An 18,534-nucleotide genomic window follows, 5' to 3' on the forward strand; every position below is an offset into this window, starting at 1 on the left:
ATCGAGCTTCATTCCAAAAGAGATTTGAGATGATTCAGTAGTCATTTAGAAATTGTATGAAGAAGATAAACACAAATGCTAGGGCTAGTCTTAACTGCCTTAATGCAACTGAAAATATAAAAAAGTAAGTGTGGCTGCTTTTCATAAACATTTTATTGATTTCTTAGCCATGGACAAAACACTGTGAGAAGTGGTATAGTAGGAGAAGGAGTGTCCATAATGCATAGTGATCATCCCCTCATATGCCTATTCAGTATATGCCTGTGGCATCCTGGGCTGTGGATAATTCCATCTGGTCTCCTAAGAAGAAACGCTCCCCCATAAAATACTGTCATCAAAAGAAGGATGGTATGCAAACACTTACCAAAAAGAGACGTTCATCAAGATAGTGTTCACCATGGCAAGAGGCTATAAGTGATGTATTTTTTTCAATAGTGAGGGAATTGGTTAAATATCTCTAATAACACCATATGGTTAGCTACTAAAATCATTTTGCAGAAAAGTACAGATGGGCATGGCAAAGGCTAAATGAAAAATAAGCAGGCTACAACACATAATCCACTGTATAATCTTACTTTTGTAAAAGAAAACTATCTCAGTTTAGAGAAAGAATTCAGAGGATATAATAAACATAAAATAATAACAACTCAAACCTACTGAATGCCTACCATATACTAGGCCACTGATCTAAATTCTTTATATGTAGTAACACATTTAATCTTCACAAATACCCTATGAAGTCAATACCATTGCTATCTTCATCTTATACACAAGGAAACTGAAGCAAAGACACATCAGTGATTCACTCCAGGTCCTACAGTTAGTAAGCCAGGATTTGTACCCATGCAGGCTATTCTAGAGTCCAGGCTTTTATCCACTACATTTTCAAAACAGTTATAGTAATTATATTTAATTCTATCTGGGAGAATGATGAGTGATTTTTGTTTGTATGATTATATTTTCTAAATTTTCTGCAATTTATATTCATTAGGCTTTTTTTTTTTTTTTTTGAGACTGAGTCTCGCTCTATTGCCCAGGCCATAGTGGCACGATCTCAGCTCACTGCAACCTCTGCCTCCCAGGTTCAAGTGATTCTCCTGCATCAGCCTCCTGATAAGCTGGGATTACAGGTGCCCGCCACCATGCCCAGCTAATTTTTGTATTTTTAGTAGAGATGGGGTTTCGCCATGTTGGTGAGGCTGATCTCGAACTCCTGACCTAAACTGATCTGCCGGCCTCAGCCTCCCAATATGCTGGGATTACAGGCATGAGCCACCGCGCCCGGCCACATTCATTAGTTTTACAATTAAAAATATGTTATGTAAAATAAAGAGCCAAGTGCTATGCTATTCAAGTGTGATATGTCCTTCCTCAACAGCTGTAGAGACCTCCTTCCTCTTGCATGATTCATCACAGTTCACAGCCACACAAGTTTCTCAGCTGGCCTGGGAGAGGCAGGCAAAGGCTGCCAACAGCCCTCCAAGAGCCTGTGTGCCCCCCTCACTCCAAGCAGGCTAGGGGCTTGCCAGGAAGGAACATCCTTCTACACTTGACTTATTCTAAGACTTCAGACCCAGCTTCATCACAGTGTAACTGTCTCAGCTCCAGCATCAATACACAAGATGATCTAATATGCTGGGGACAGGGAGGAGATGGGCAGCAACTTGGCACCAACTGCAGTTCTTGCTCTCAAGAACTCAACCAACACTTGGCACCAACTGCAGTTCTTAGGACATCAGCCTTCTTCAGTGAGTCCTCTGGGACTCCACAAAAACGCTTCCACAGAACATCACTTTTCCTCTTTCCAGAATGTTTTCATCATCCAGGTCTAGTAAAGTGAGTTAGTATCCCATAGTGTTCAGGATCAGCCTTTTGGAGAGGTGACTGATAAAGTGAACTTGGCATTAGAATCATGTCATATTCATGTTCCCATTCACCAGTGGGCATTTTTCTCAGTGGTTAAGAGTCACAATGTTAAAAATGTCTTGTCCTGGCTTCTAGAAAATTGACAACTGTGGGATAGAAATCCCTGAAACTAAAGTGACTCTGTAGAGATGCCCCACTTTAGGGAAAGGCCATTCCTTCACAGTGCTTGGCAAAGGGCAAGGAAGGAACTAGTGTCATTATCACAAAGGGCTTCGTCATCCTTCTTTATAACAGATTTTTCAGCTCTTGGCTCCCAGCAGTTAGAGAAATGGATCGTATGGGCGTAACAAGTAGATATACCATGGAAAAAGCCACTGCTTTGGCTCCAATGGCTGCTTACGTCTCATTCCCCATTCATCTCACTCCAGGGAAGCTTTGAGGAAACGTAATAGACTTTGAGAAGAGAGGTCTCAGACTTGAGACTTGATTTTTCTGCTTAAAAGCTGTGTGACTTTGAGTATGTCATTTTACTCCTCTAGGCCTCCTTCCCCCCACCAACTCCCCACCCTATAAACGAACTAAGAACAAAAACTTTTCTACATACCTCGTGTCATCAACAGGATCAAATAAGACCATGCATGACATTGTGATTTTTATGTAATGAGATCTTCTAAAATGACCAGAAATTTTTATTTTTTTAAATTTATTTTATTTATTTATTTATTTATTTAGAGACAGAGTATCATTCTGTTGTCCAGGCTGCAGTGCAGTGGTGCAGTCTCGGCTCACTGCAACCTCCACCTCCTGGGCTCAAGTGAGTCTCCTACCTCAGCCTCCCGAGTAGCTGGGATTACAGGCATGCACCAACACACCCAGTTAATTTTTATATTTTTTGTAGAGACAGGGTTTCACCATGTTTCCCAGGCTGGTCTCAAACTCCTAACCTCAGGTGATTGGCCGGCTTTAGCCTCCCAAAGTGCTGGAATTACAGTTATGAGCCACCATGCCCGGCAGAATTTTTATTTTAATTCTTAGAAATTCAGCACTCATAGTACACGATTCCAAGGAATGCCTCCCACAAATGGCTGGGAATCCAACTAGAAATTAAAATTTCAGAGAAAAAGATAACATTTAGCAAAATAACAAATCAATAACCCCTATGCCAAACAAGAGGTTAGGCATTACAGAAGGCAACCTGTGTTAAAATACAGGCTTTATGTCAGCTTCAGTTCAGCCAGAACTGATCTGGATCCCACCTCTGCTATGAGCTGGATATATAGTCTAGAGAAGTCTTGATTTCCTTATCTGTAGGATAGAAATATTAATAGAATGGCATATAGAAGATAAAGCCACAAAAAAATGCTGCCTCTAGCAAAGTCATGCAGCCTTGGCCAAAAAAAAAAAAAAAAAAGCCATGCTGTTCCATTTCAGGGTTAACAAAGCCAGACTGGAGATGTGTCCAGCAAGCCTCCCTAGGGTAAGAATCTCCTATTGGTGCATCCAAGCTATGGCCCATGGAAACTCTTCACTTTTGATAGTTCAGAAGAACAAATGTTTAACAGAAGTGAACCTCTTTATCACTCTGAAGTTTCTGCTTCTCATCTTGACGTGACCTGGTGCCTGGTGGGAGGACTTATTGTGAGCCATTTGCAGCACTAATATACAAGGTTCACTCAGATTCAGTGGTACTGGTTTTTGATATATCACAATACTTCGGTACTAGGTGGCACGTAGTACAAGCTACAGCTGTGGCCCTGGACACAGCTGCTCAACAGACCAAGAGGGCAGAAGCAGGGGCACGTGTAGCATCCATGGAAGGCTCCAGGGGAGCTAAGCACTGGCAGGCAGAGGCCACAGAGCAGGTAGTGCCAATGAGTCAGGCTTTCTGGTTTCAGTCCACATAGGAAGCACAGGCATCCAACAGCATCACAGCTCTTACGAGGCAACAGCACACCCAGCCCTCTTTGTACTGCAATAAAGTGCCAGGGCCCTTAGGACAATCTTTTTTTTTTTTTTTAAATTGAGATAGGGTGTGGCTCTGTTGCCCAGGGTGTGGCTCTGTTGCCCAGGCTGTGCAGTGCAGTGGCCCAATCTTGGCTCACTGCAACCTCCGCCTCCCAGGCTCAAGCGATCCTCCCAACTCTACCTCCTGAGTAGCTGGGACTACAGGGGTGCACCCATGCCTGGCTAATTTTTTTATTTTCTGCAGCAATGGGGTTTTGCCATGTTCTCAAACTCCCGAGCTCAAGTGATCTGCCTGCCTTGGCCTCCCAAAGTGCTGGGATTACATGTGTCAGCCACTACGCCCAACCAGAATAATCAATTTAATGGGGAAGTTGCTGGAAGGTTTGGCTGTCATTCCCTATGTCAAACCATGGCCCAGAAATGGAGATCATTTAGCTAGTAACAAGAATACTCTTCAGAATGCCCAAAAATCAATTAAAAAATTGGAAATTAGAGTGATAATTTGTGCTATAAAGAGTGATAATATACATGTGTTTGTGTGTATTTATTTACAGAATAGAAGGGGGTTATATTTTACATTGATATATATTGATTTCTATATTATGCTAGTGTGCCAGTTATTAAAGCTTTTGTCATCACTACAGACACCATGAAATCTGTATGTGCACTATTTCCACACTCACTTTTCAGGACCTTAATGGGAAGAGTACTAGACTATGATGACTCAGCTATTTCCCAAGCTATGGGAGAATCACAAACTCAGGGTCTCAAAGAATATAAACAGGAGAATGACTTAAGTGATTTTCTAAGTCCCCTCCACTTTTAAAATTCTTTAACACTATCATCATCCTCATACAAAGGCCATCTACTAAACATGTACTCTAGGCTAGACACTCAGCTAAGCAGTTTCCATAAACAACAAAATTGGACCCTTGCACTAAGCACAGTGGCAGGTGGGAGTCCCACTGAGGAAACTGAGGTTTTGGTGAAGTTTAGTAACAGTCACAACAGAATGAGATGAAGCTGGGTTTGGCTGGACCCAAAGCCTCTGCTCTTTTTCACCTCCCCATCCTGTCTCTTTCAAGAGGTACTTTTTGTCTCTCATACCTCCATTCTCCCACCTCATTCTGTCCCTCCATCCTAGGACTCAGAGCAGTCAGCTTGCATTATAAGTACTTGTGAATGAGTCTACCTCCCCTCAACTCAATTACTTGCTATTGAGTCTTCAATAGCAAGAAGCATGTTTCATGCCTCTTCACAGTCCCCTAAGTACAATATATGGCACACAGTAAGCACTCAATAAAAGCATGTGAAACTGAGCTGCTATGGAATGCAATAATCAAAGAGAAGATGGCAGAGATGGCAAGGAAGACCAAACAGATCAACTTTGGCAGTGACCTGGTCTTTGCTTAACTGTAGGTAGCAAATATGACCAGATGCTTTCACTGTTTCACTGTCTCCTCAAGCTTTTCAGAATTTCTGATTGCAACACTGCACCCACTGAGAAAGCCTGCCTAAAAGATGGAGATTTCATGAAATACAACATGAGCTTTATTGTAAAGAAGGCTAATATTTGATGGGAAATGTTTATCTTCAAAGAGATAAGAGGAGCTAATTAAGAAACCAATACTAGCTCCTCTTTCCCAAAAGGATCGACAACATGAAAAAAGATTGATAAGAGTAGAAAAAATGAGAAATACAAAGTAATGACTACATTGAAACCGAAATGGACTCTGCATATAATAAAGATAGGGCACAGTGTTCACAACCAGGCTGTTGGTGCTAGGGGAATTCCAGCCAAATGGGTGTAACATATTTTGTTTCTTCAAGGATCAAAGAAATCAGGCTATAGGTGCCAATCCAAATTCTACTCAATAAACTCTCATATAAAACTTTACATGGATATTGCTTAATTTGATTCAACAGACAAAGTAAGTACTTACGATGTGCCACGCAAAAGGGGTCTAAATAAGGAATCTTTCCTCTTCAACACGTGGACCAAATAAAAAGGTTCTGCATTATGAAATAATAATAATCAAATCTATTCAATGAGATCAGAATCCTCAATAGAAACCTGAAGAAATAGAAAGGGTTCTGCGCACCACATGGAACCTCAACTCCAGAAAGTGAGGGGCCATCAATTGTTTTTTTTCTCCCTTCTCTAATCAAAAGATCAGGGCTTAAATTGCATAAAACGGACTATGACATTTCCCTCTTAATTACCACCCTGGAACAGGGAAAATGTCCTTGCTGTTATCTGACCTTGTCTATGATAGAAAACAGAGATAGCAGAGGAGTGATGGTCTGCTTAAAGAAAACTGCAAAGAGAAAAATAAGGCAAAAATTTTCTGTTCGACATTTCAGTTCCATTTAAGAGAGACGGGAGACAATATAGGCACCAAAGGGCAACTGAGAGAACTCTATCAGTCTTCCCAAACAACCCCCCATATACAGGCAGAATTTTAGAAAACCAGTGTGCTTGTTATGCATATGCAGCTCTAAGAAGCGTTTTCTCAAGCTCCTCCCCTTCCATCAAGATTGTCTTCTCTTAGCTCCAAGGCAGAAATTCTGGAGCTGCCATTGCAAGCCAACTTCTGAAAGAAAGATCAAATTATTGTTCTGCAGAAAAGTAGCAGTAGTTGTGGATGAATATTGTTTGTTGTTTACAAGATCAAGGTAAGTGTATATATGCTATGTGCTACATACAACACACACATGTGCTACACATATACCAAAGTGGCCTTACTATATGTTAGGCACCATGCTAGGAATATACAGTATCCCACATATTAAAACTGAAATATATTTTTGCTCTTGTTATTCAGATAAGGAAACTGTGTCTCAAAGAGGTCAATTCGTGCAAGCAGGCAGGCTCTGTGGCACAATGGATAGTGCATTGGGCTTCTAGCCTAAATCAAAAGAGAGTCAAAGAGGTCAATTCATTCACCAGGTTACTTAGGATATATCCAAATGTCAGTGTGAAGACAAGACCCATGTTTTTTTCATTTCATCAGGCACAGTCAGGAACATAACAGTCAGAGAGCTGGAATCCCCCCTTGGACAATGAGAGGAAAGAACCCAGACTCATAACACTTTAATACTCAATGGAATATTAGCAATGTATCCCTATGCCTCAAATGGATGCACCAGGAAAATAAAATGGTTTCCCCAAATCATTGCCATGACTTAACTTTTTGAAAAAACAGCTTTATTGACACATGAAATTTACATATAAAACTACATATTGAAAATGTTTATAAGGCCGGGTGCAGTTGCCCACACCTGTAATCCCAGCACTTCGGGAGGCTGAGGCGGGCGGATCACCTGAAGTCAGGAAGTTCAAGACCAGCCTGGCCAACATGGTGAAACCCCATCTCTACTAAAAATACAAAAAATTAGCTGGGTGTGGTGGTGGACGCCTGTAATCCCAGCTACTTGGGAGGCTGAAGCAGGAGAATTGCTTGAACCCGAAGGCAGAGGTTGCAGTGAGCCAAGATCGTGCCACTGCACTCCAGCCTGGGCAACAAGAGCGAAACTCCATCTTAAGAAAAAAAAATATTATATAACTGTGTGTGTATACACACATGTATGGATGATTCATTCTTGCAGTATATTTGATCAATGATTCTGCTGTGGTGTGGTATTCTATTGTGCATTGTCTATACACAAGATGGTGAAAACACAGAGTACAACTCAGCACTGTAGCAAATATATGCATACACATACACCACACTCAAAGGGATCTCACACCAAGAAACATTTCAGATAAAAGTCCTTTATACTTTGCTAAATATAAAATACCTAGACCTCCTGGAGAGTAGAGATCCTCTGACAATTCCTCAGAAAGCCGGGGCTACTTTGAACACTTTACTTTAAATAATTTACATCAGCAGTTCTAAAATATGATCCCACAACCATCAGTTTCAGAATTATCTGGGGTCTTTACTTAAAATGCATATTCCTGATTTCCACTTCCAACCATGATAAGGGTATTGGACTTGAGCTCCTGTGATAAACTAGATAAGTTATATAAAACATCTGATTTTTAGGCATTAAACAACAGTCTAAAAACGACTGAGATATTTGAAAGAAAGAAACCACACAAGGTGAGCCTCACAACTGCTCCAGCTTTTTGCCTGGAGGCACTTTCCTATTGCCATAAAATGATCTAGAGCTCAAGTAGAATAGTGGTCCCCTGAGCTGTGAAGGCAGGGATCAAAATACAAAAACTACTAAGAAGCTGGAATATGTGGCACAATATAAAAGAAAATAGGGAGAGGCACAGTGTGGACATAGGGATTAGGGGTGCTGGAGGGATGGGAGGGAAAAGACTGCATGGAAATTCACCCTGAGTCCTTAGCTGAGGTCTGGGCTGTGAATACACAGAGTAAGACTTCACAAGGCCCAGCAGAGACTGCCTGATGCAGGGTTGAGAACTAAACCAGCACTATATACCAGAGGTTATAAATGCTGGCATATGTTGGAGCTCTAGCATAGCCAAAATAGAAAGCTCTTGCTGACCACCTCAGGCAGTTAGCTGGATATTCAGTGTTTCTGTATCAGAAAGGCCACATCCATGCTAGGAATAAGGACTACATCCTAGAGTAAAGGCTGCATTCCTAGGACTAAGTTGAAAACCACAATAGACCCATTTTAACAAAGAATAAAATCAAGCCTAATGACCAGAAGGATATGTCAGTAATTTAACTGTCTTCCAGAATAAAATTTAACATGTTTTCAAAGAAAATGGTAATCCAGACTTCCAACAAAGTATCATCACGATGTTTATCGTACAATAAAAATAAAACTACAGATGTAAAGGAGCAGTAAAAATTGAACAACAAGAGAGCAGAAAATAGAAATAGAACCTGAAATGCTTCAGATATTGGAATTAGTAAACAAGAACTTTAAGCTTATTAGTATGTTCAAAGGCTTAAACAAAGAGGTAGTCTTAATGAGCTAACAGCAAAGAATATTTTAAAAAAGAAGAAGAAAATTGCAGAATTAAAAAGTATAATATCTGAAATGAAAATTTTGCTAAATGAGCTTAACAGAAGATCGGAAACTGCAAAAGAAAATGTTATGAACTTGAAGGCAGGTCGACAGAAATTAAAAACAGAGTCTCAGTGACCTATGAGACAACATCACGCAGGCAGTTTACCATCATGTAAGCAGAGTCTAAGAAGGGACGCAGGAAGAAAATGGAGCAGAAAAAACTATTTTATTTCCAACATTTGGTGGAAAAAATTCAACTCAAAATCAAAATGTCTCAACCTCGGCACTTAGCACTATTGAATTGTAAATTGGATAATTCTTTGTTGTGGGGGCCTGTCATGGACATTGGAGAACTTTTAGCAGCATCCCTATCCTCTATTAACTAATTTCAAGTAATATCCTCTCCTATCTGAACTCTAAGCAAAGACAACCAAAAATACCTCAAACATTGCCAAACGTTTCCTAGAGAACCAACATTGTCCCTGGTTAAAAACTATTGCTGCAGATCCAAGTAACTCAGCAAACCCAAAACAGGATAAATATACAAAGAATCACCTTAGACACATCAGAATAAGACTGCCAATGAGAAAAAGAAAAACAAAATCTTAGTAGCTGACAGAGAAAAAGACACATTACATACAGAGAAACAAAAATGTCAATAATGGCTAACATTCATCAGAAACAATGGAGGTCAGAAAACAATGAAATGAATTTTTTTTAGCATGCTGATAGAAAAAAACTATCAACCAAGAACTTTATAGACAGCAAAAAATCCTTTCAAAACAAAATTTTATATTAAAAACACTAGAAAATGTGTTGCTAATTGACCTGCATTACAAGAAGTGCTAAAGGGAGTTCTTCAGTCTTAAGGGCAATGTTACCAGATGAAAACTCAGATCTGTAGGAAAGGATGAAGTGTACCAGAAACGGTCAATGTCTGGGTGAATATAAAAGATTATGGTTTTCTTCTCTTAATGCATCTGAAAGATCACTTTTACAAGCAAAAATAACAACATTGTATTGTGGTGTTATTACACAGATGAAAAATATATGACAAAATAGCACAAAAGATGGGTGGGAGGTAAGTGAAATTTTACTGCTATAACATTCTCTTATTTTATTTTAAGTATACAGTGATAAGTGAAGAATAAATATTGCAATCTCTGGAGAAACCACATACCATATATATATATATATATATATACACACACACACATATATATTTACATATATATTTTATATATGTATTTACATATTTTTATGTATTTACATATATATTTATATATATACACACATGCACACACACAAATATATGTACCACATATATATATAGCCAAAAAGCCAGAATTAAAATTTCGTATTAAAATATATGCTTAATCTTAACAAAGCTGAAAAGAATAGAGAAACTAAAAACAGAAGCAATAGTTAGAAACAAATAACAAGAGAGTAGACTTAATCCCAATTATATTAATAATTATAATAAATCTAAATAGGCCAGATACTATCATTAAAAGACAGAGATTATCAGACTGCATAAAAAAAAAACCACAAATTATATGCTGTCTACAAGAGATGTACTTTAATTACAAAGTTACAGATAGGTTAATAGTAAAGGATGTGAAAATATTAATCATACAGTAAGCAAAAGAAAGCAGGTAGGCCTATATTAACATAGGCCTATATATTAACATGATACAATTAATTTCAAGACAATATTACAGAGTTAAGGAATAATGTTTCATTATAATAAAGGGTCAATTATTCCATATCATTCTAAATGTATGCACAGCTTCTAAGTATATGAAGCAAAAATGAACAGAAAAATAGAAATAAAGGGACAAACCCATAATCACAAACGCAGACTTTTTAAGAACAAGTAGACAAAACATTGGTATGGGAAGAAAACATTTGAACAACAATACTACATTGCCCTAATTGACATTTATAGAATAGTGGAACCAACAACTGAAGAATATACCTTCTTATCAAGTGTTTACATATGCTGGGGCATAAAATAAGTATCAACAAATTTCAAAAGGTTAAAAAATGCGTATTTCTGGGTGTCAATTAAGATTCATTGAAATGCTTTAAGGCATAATGATGAAATTAAGGCTCAAGTCACTTAGCTTGCTAGTAGGTGGCAGGGCAAGGAAACAAATACTGCTCTAACTGCAAATGGTGTGTCCCTTTTGCCATATGCTTGAATAGAGCCTAGACTGGGGAAGATAAGGCAAACATACGAATCACCAGAAAATGCCATCCTTAGTCCAATAAGGCTGTCTGCATTGCCACTGGTCATTCTCTGTTCAAACTCTGCTGTACTATGCTAAAAACTAGAAGCTCAATTACTTGAGAAAAATCATATTAAAAACTTCATACAAAACCATATATCAGAGAGCTCAAGGGAGGGAATCAACCAATATATGCAACAAGGAATCCTGAGATTTTGGAACTGGAAGTACAACTGGTCAAGAAAATCTTCATTTGTGTGTGTGTGTGTGTGTGTGTTACACAATAATATCATATATCTATAATATAGAAGACATTCATAATCAATGTGGAAAATTTGGGCACACTTAAGGACATGTATAAAGAGCATTAGAAAGAAACCAAATGGCTAGGTGAGAAGGATGGAATTGAGGCTGACGAAGTAAAAAAAAAAAGAGAAAATCTACAACAAAACCAGACGGGGCCTTGTGCCATATAAAGACGGCAACGCAGTATGATTAACTCACTTCTCTGCCCCTGAGGTCTACTGAAACCAAAGAAGATGAAATTAAGACAGAGAAGAAAATAAACAAGGGTACCACTGTTAACATTTTGGAGACTATATATCCTTACATTCTTAGTTCTGTTTTTGTGTATACGTACACATACACATTTTGTGTTGTGTGTACACATACATAGAAATAAAGATGATACTGTGTATAGATTTGGACCTGCCATATTTCCACTTAGCAATGAAATGTAGTCTTCTGAGTCATTAGTATTTTTTCTCTCATATCTCTTACAGTGCTGCATTATAATTATTAGTTGATTTTCTACTGTTTAGACACACCAAGAATTATTATAAAGTTGCATATAAAGTAGATAAGCATTCTGAGGAGCTTATTTCCAGCCTGTGTATGTCTGTGTGTGTGTGGCAGGCAGGGGTGGCGGAGCGGGGGCGGTGTTGAAGGTTGTCGGAAATAGGAAAGAGGATGGCTTATGGCAGAGGTGATGTCTGAATTGCAGTTTGGATGGAAATGGGCTGAAGGGCATTTTAGTCCATTATTTAGTACAGAATAATGTTGGAGAGCAAGCAGAGGTTAAGAGACCATCATATCAAGGACAGACATAAAGGTGAAAGGATCATAACTGAGCTCTGATTATAAGCGTACTAGGGAACGTGCTAGGCTCACCCGGCACTGAAAGATGAGTATTACGGTCTCCCCTAAGCAGATGAGGAAGGGTGGGGCAGGGGGTCTCTGAAAAAGAAAGTAATTTGCCTAAGGCACCGACTATAATAGATACTGGAACCAGGATATAATGCTGTTGCCTCAGGGAACTCGAGGGTGTGTTAGAGACGGATGGAAGATGAGACTGGGAAGGTGAGTGCTCCTCAGACCTCAGAAGGTCAAGCTAAAAAGTAAGAACTTTTACCAAATTCTCTTACTCTCTCACACTGAGATATGGAATGACAAAAAAAAATGGATTATCAGCGAATTTCCAACAAGCTGTTCGCAGAGCAGATTAATATTGCCTGAGACAAGTGGATTTCCCCACGGATAGCACACTCTTTAGGGCACATTTCAAAAGCAAGTATTCTATCCCAAGCCAGCCAAAGAAAATTTCAAGGCAGTACTTCAGCATCTAAATTATCAGATAATTGTATTAGTAGGACCCTCCAATAGGTAGTCTCTAGTAAGCCATGCCAGGCATAAAAATGTTCAATGAGGCTAAGCAAACCCAGTGAGGACACTTCTAAATGCTAACTACACAGGGAGGCAGATACAGTCTGAAGGTGAATCCTAGGAGAAAACCCAAAAAAACCCACAGCAAGCATTTGGAGGAAAATCTGCTACCTAAGTACAAAGAGAACCTGCTACTCCTCTGTTTCACTGGTCTCTAGGGCAAAGAAAGCTACTGCTAGCTGTGGGCTCAGCTTCTGGTGTGGACTTGGCTTATGGAGACCTTCTCATAAACATCTGGCCACTACCCTCCCATGTGGAAAAACCAGACACTGAGCAAAAGTAAAGTCAATGGGAGGGGTTGGCTTCTGTGCTTGGTTGGCCAGACATGGTAGCCTACCTGGATCTGCACTCCACATACAGAAGACATGGGCTAAATCCCAAAGGCCAAAAGTACACCCTTACCTGGTGGGTAGTAGGAGGTTGGTTCCTACCCTCTCTTCAGACTCCTTCCACTCAAAAATTGACTCTCCACGTGTTACTTTTCCCAAAAATTCTCGACTCAATAATAACCACTCCTGGAGAACCAGGAAAAGAGAAAAAGCATTTATTTAGTACTAGTGTGTTGTGATTAAAAGAACCTAGGATTTGCAAACAAGCATACCTGAATTCACAACACTGACTCTCCTTCCTTGCTATCTGTGTAACGGCAGGCAAACTAGTCAATCTCTCTAAGCCTCAGTTTTCTCAACTGTAAAATGGGGGTAGATAATATCCTCCTCCCATGCATACGATGATTAAATGAAATAACGATGGATGAGCAATTTGTCACCTAGAAGGCAATCATAAACAATATTTGCCTATGCATGCCTACCTTCTTATTTCTATATGGGAAAGTGGAGGAGATCCTAATGGGCAAAATACACACATACACACACACACACACACACACACACACACAAAAGGGAGAGAAGCACAAAAATGGTCTGCAGCTAGGAACTGCCACGTCATTCCATCAGTTCAGCGGAAAGGCCACTTAATTGCTGTATAACCTTATACAGAGAAAAGGCCTATGACACATTCCTCATAGAATCATCACAAATATTAAATCCATCATCTGTAAAAGCCCACTCACTGTCTGTTACATTTACAACTTAGTAAATGGCAACTTGAGGTGGAGGTGGATGTGGTAGCATTGAATTAACAACAACATAACTCACAAGGGCTTACCAATTGGGACTCAGATATATTTTCTTTGGAGATTGGATGGGGATTTGAAATGTATAGAGATCAGGCATCTGGGAAGCAGTCCTTAGATGGAAATCCTCGTATGTAGCCCCATCCTGCCTGAGGTAGGCTTACCAAGCAAAGGTAAGCAGTCCCTCCCTGGCTCCCATGTTAACTAGCTGTTCTGCCTGTCTTTCTGGCTTAATTATGCTCCAATAATCCTGACAAGATTGGCTGGATTTTGCTGTAAATCATGACAGTGGAAATCCTAAAATAAAAGTAAGATTAATGCTATGACCTCAATCGTGGCATGAGGGCTCATTAACTGCAAATCATGGAGTTAATTGAATTCTAGGCATAGCACTGCTAGCTGGATTAAATTTCCTGAGACCTATTTCTTTACCGACATGAAGATAACTGAAATGCACCAATGATAACTAAGCCAAATATTGGGGGTTGCTAAGGAGACAGATAATTATTTCCCTAGCACACTAGCTGCCCAACCATCAAAAGAGTCTGATGTCATGCTTTGGAGGACTGTCTCTGTTATTACAGCCACCCTCCCTGTCTTCTTCACGCTCAAGGGTGTGATGCAACCTCTCTGAACCTTGGTTTTGCAATAATACTTGTTAAGAATGAAATACATACATGCGCATGTATCTACAAGAAGTGCTCAATAAAAAGTAGCCATTATCATCATCCTATCTTTGACTCTTTGCCATCATTCATTATTATAAGGACCCCTGGAGGGAGGAAAGAGCTGTGTGGCTTTCCTTCTGCAGGCTGCACCCTGGTGGGCTGCAGAAATGGCACCACAAATGGCAGAGAAAAATCACTGTACACCCAGGGCCTCCCTAAGTTCAAGGCAGCTTCTGTTTCTACTTAGCATCTGGCCAATGCAGATGTTAGTACAGTAGTCCCCTGTTTTCCATAGAGGATACAGTCCAAGACCTGCAGTCGATGTCTGAAACCACAGATAATACCAAACCCAACTGCCATCAATTCGAACGCATTTCTGTTCATGTCTTCCACTCACAAATTGAAGCCTTTTCCATCTTAATACAGCACTTACACACTGTGGCCGTAACATTTGCCATCTGAGATGTAATGGCAAAACTAGCGTGAATTCCCTTTTTCCTTCTTCACAATTTCACAGATAAAAGTTTCACTCTTACCACAGATCTACACAACCTCGGAATGTTATTTTTTTCCTTTTTTTCATTAAGTCGGGAACTTTTGCCTTTTCACTTAAAGGAAGCACTCTACAGCTTTTCTTTGGCATATCCAAGTTGCTGACATCACTACTCTTGTGATTTGGGGCCATTATGAAGTAAAATAGGGGTCACTTGAACACAAGCACTGCAATAACCGAGATAGTCAATCTCATCACTTGCACAACTACTAAGTGACTAATAGGCAGTAATGGACAAACGGATGATGCATATCCCAGGCAGGACCAAGCAAGACGGTGCAAGATTTCATCACACTACTCAGAATGGCACACAATTTAAAACTTAATGGATTATTTCTGGAATTTTCATAATACTTTCAGATCGCAGTTGGCAGCAGATAACTGAAACCTTGGAAAGTGAAACCACGGGTAAGGTAGTCTACTGTTTGTCTCTTCTCTTTCCTACAGTCTGGTCTGTGTGGTTCCATCTGCTCTTCGGACAAAAAAATTACATACATAAATCCTCATCCAACACTGACAGATGAGTATTGCAGTCTCCACTACACAGGAGGAAGGAGGAAGACTCTGAAATGGAGGGGAACGTGTATCAGGCAGCGGCGATGGTACATACTAGAGTCAAGATATTATGGTGTTTCCTCACAGAACTGGGTGGACATAGAGGGTATATTAGAGAGGGGTGAGAGGTGAGACCGCAAAGGTGAATGATGCTCAGATCTCAAAAAGGCTTGAAAGGAGTAGATAAAGAAATTTAGAATCACTGGGAAGGGTGAGGGGATGCTTTTGTTGAAAGCTGCAACACAAAATTGAGAATGCGCAAGAAGAGCTTAGCGAGAAGATGGTGCTTAATTTCTATCTGTATCAAGTACTCAGCATGACACTTACCAGGGTAAGCCATCTAAAAAAGGACACTTAATTGAACTGAATTGAATCTGTCAAGAAACCAACAGTTTCTATTCACTTTTAAACCAACTTCAATTGCATTGAAGTACAGCAAGATGATAACAGCAATAGCCATCACTTATTAGGCACCCTCTGATCCCTGGGAATTAGACTACAAGCTTTATGTCCATTATCTTACTTAATCTTCACAATTGTCTTGCCAGGTAAGTTTAATTATCCCCTTTTACAGAGGAGCAAACAGAACTTGTCTTAGACCATTTGGGCTGCTGTATCAAGATACTATAAATTGAGTGGCTTTTTAGCAACAGAAATGTATTCCTCACAGTTCTGGAGGCCTGAAAGTCCAAGATCAAGGTGCCTGCAGATTTGGTACTTAGTGAGGGCCTACTTCTTTATTAACAGAAGGCCATCTTCTCCCTGTATCCTCCCACGGTAAAAGAGACAAGCAAGTTCTCTGGGGCCCTCTTTTATAAAGGCACTAATCCCATTCATGACAGCTCTGCCATCGTAACTTAATCAACTCCCAAAGGAGTTGATTACCTCCAAATATTACCACATTAAGGATTAGTTTTCAGCAAATGAATCTGGGAAAGGAGGGGACACAAATATTCAGCCCACAGCAGGACCCAACACAAAAATTTAGGTCATACAGCCAGGCTCTTCCCTAGGTCTGTCTCACTCCAAAGCCTGTGTTCCACTGACTACATTTTGCTGCCTCCTATTATATTTGTTAAAAGCTTAAAACATAAAAGCAAACAGTCAAACCCAAAAGCACTGCTGGAGAACAAAAAAGCCAGACCTTGGCCTGACGTCTGCTCGGCATTAATCTAAGGATATTTTCAAGAACAGACACCCAGGAGTGGAAAACTGCTACGCATTCATTGCGTAGCAATGAAATTAATGAAAACTAGTTTCTAAGGCTTGAACAGGCAGGAGTGGAAAACTACAGTCCAGTTATGATCGTGGTCCTTCATACGGACTTGGTCCCAGAAAGGGATGATGACAGTGGCTCAAGATGCTCTTTCCTAATTCAGCTTCTTCTTGCTGCCCAATCCCACCCACCTTACAGGCACACACAGCCTTTAGGGTCAATAGCTGCTGTCTTTGACTCTCATGTTCAACAGCCACATGTACAAGCATTCCAGGGGTGGTGGCAGCAGAGCACAGAAGGTGGGGAAAGAGCATGAGCCCAAAGAACCAAACTAAATATGCTATCCATCTTCCCCAAAGAACCACTCTACAGACTTGGAAACCTGCCCATTGTCAAGTCCCTTTGTGGTGTGAAAGCTATCAGTGCTGACAAACCCAGGGTCACAGCCTTTTTTCTTTGAGAAGACTATGGCCAAAAGAGCTGATAAGTCATTAGCAGCATCTGTTCTCCTCTGCTGCCTTTTAGATCCCAGGTAACACAATCAGAGCTCACAGGTGCTGAAATTTCAAAGACAGGCACTAATAACCATAAAAAGGGTCTCCAAAAAATGCAGGTGACAGGCAAGCAGGTGGCTTTCCATCATGAACAATGTGTGCTCTGCAAAATCCACAGAATGGTAAGAATAGGTGGACAGATACATTGCAAGGGTTTGGTTTCCAAAGAAGGAACTAGGGCCACGGCTAGCTTATAGGTTGGAAGAGGGCAATGCAGCCCTTTGGAATCTGGTATCAGTCTTCACATCTTCACCAGGCTCCCGCTGTGTGCTAGGTTCATGCAAGATGCTTCACACACACTGTTTCATTTCACCCTGAAAAGGACCTTACTAAACAGGCTATCAGTCTCAGTTAATAGGTGCAGAAATGAGGCTCAGAGAGGTTGCATAACCTGCCCAAGCTAAGAGGTCTGGCAAACAGTGGTGCAAGAGGTTCCCAAGGTTAAATATCAGCCTAGGTACCAGGCTACGCATCAAAATAGCCTGGGGTGCCTGTTCTAAAAAATGCAGATTTTCAGATTTCTTTCAAATCAGAATCTCTGAGAGTGGAGCCTAAAGTCTACATCTTTCAACACCCCTCAGTAGCTTCTGATAAACAGAAAGTGTAATAACACAGCCACAGCCCTATGCCACACTGTGTGACAGAGGACAGACAGCCCTAAATGAAGGTCAGGCAGGGTCAGGGAGAGAGGCAGAGGAGCTACCATTCATTGGACACTTTTTATCTGCCAAATGCTTCATATAGATTATCACACTTACTCATCGCAACAACCTGCTGAGGTGGATATTATCATGCCCATTTTATTGAGGAGGAAATTGAGGCTCAGTGAAGTTAAATGACTGGATAAAGGTCACACCTCTAAGAAACACTGGGGTCAGAACACAAACCAGATCTGTGTGGCTCTAAATCTCATGCCCTTTCACTATCACATTCTTCCTTACCACTTTTTGACAGAGAGTAGAGGTCTCAGTGCAATCGCCAATAGCACGTAGATGGCTGTAGCTATGGAAGGGCCCAAAGAAGACCTTGCCCAATATGAATCAGACAGCAGAAATGGCTACATCCTGAGGGAGG

At 40.3% G+C, this 18,534-nt stretch overlaps 1 protein-coding gene across 5 annotated transcripts in view; it reads right to left on the reverse strand.

Moving 5' to 3' along the window:
* Positions 1-18,534, reverse strand: part of DNAJC6 (DnaJ heat shock protein family (Hsp40) member C6) — a 162,394-nt gene that overhangs the window by 57,785 nt on the left and 86,075 nt on the right. For 2 of the 5 annotated variants that reach the window (XM_063613298.1, XM_055233609.2), the window contains exon 2: positions 13,182-13,294. The exons of the other annotated variants lie outside the window; for them this stretch is intronic. The gene's annotated coding sequence lies outside the window, so the exon portion shown is untranslated. The remainder of the gene's footprint in view (positions 1-13,181; positions 13,295-18,534) is intronic. 5 annotated transcript variants of the gene reach the window in all.

This window comes from Symphalangus syndactylus, chromosome 19 (genome assembly GCF_028878055.3).
Source record: "Symphalangus syndactylus isolate Jambi chromosome 19, NHGRI_mSymSyn1-v2.1_pri, whole genome shotgun sequence".
Taxonomy (NCBI): Eukaryota; Metazoa; Chordata; class Mammalia; order Primates; family Hylobatidae; genus Symphalangus; species Symphalangus syndactylus.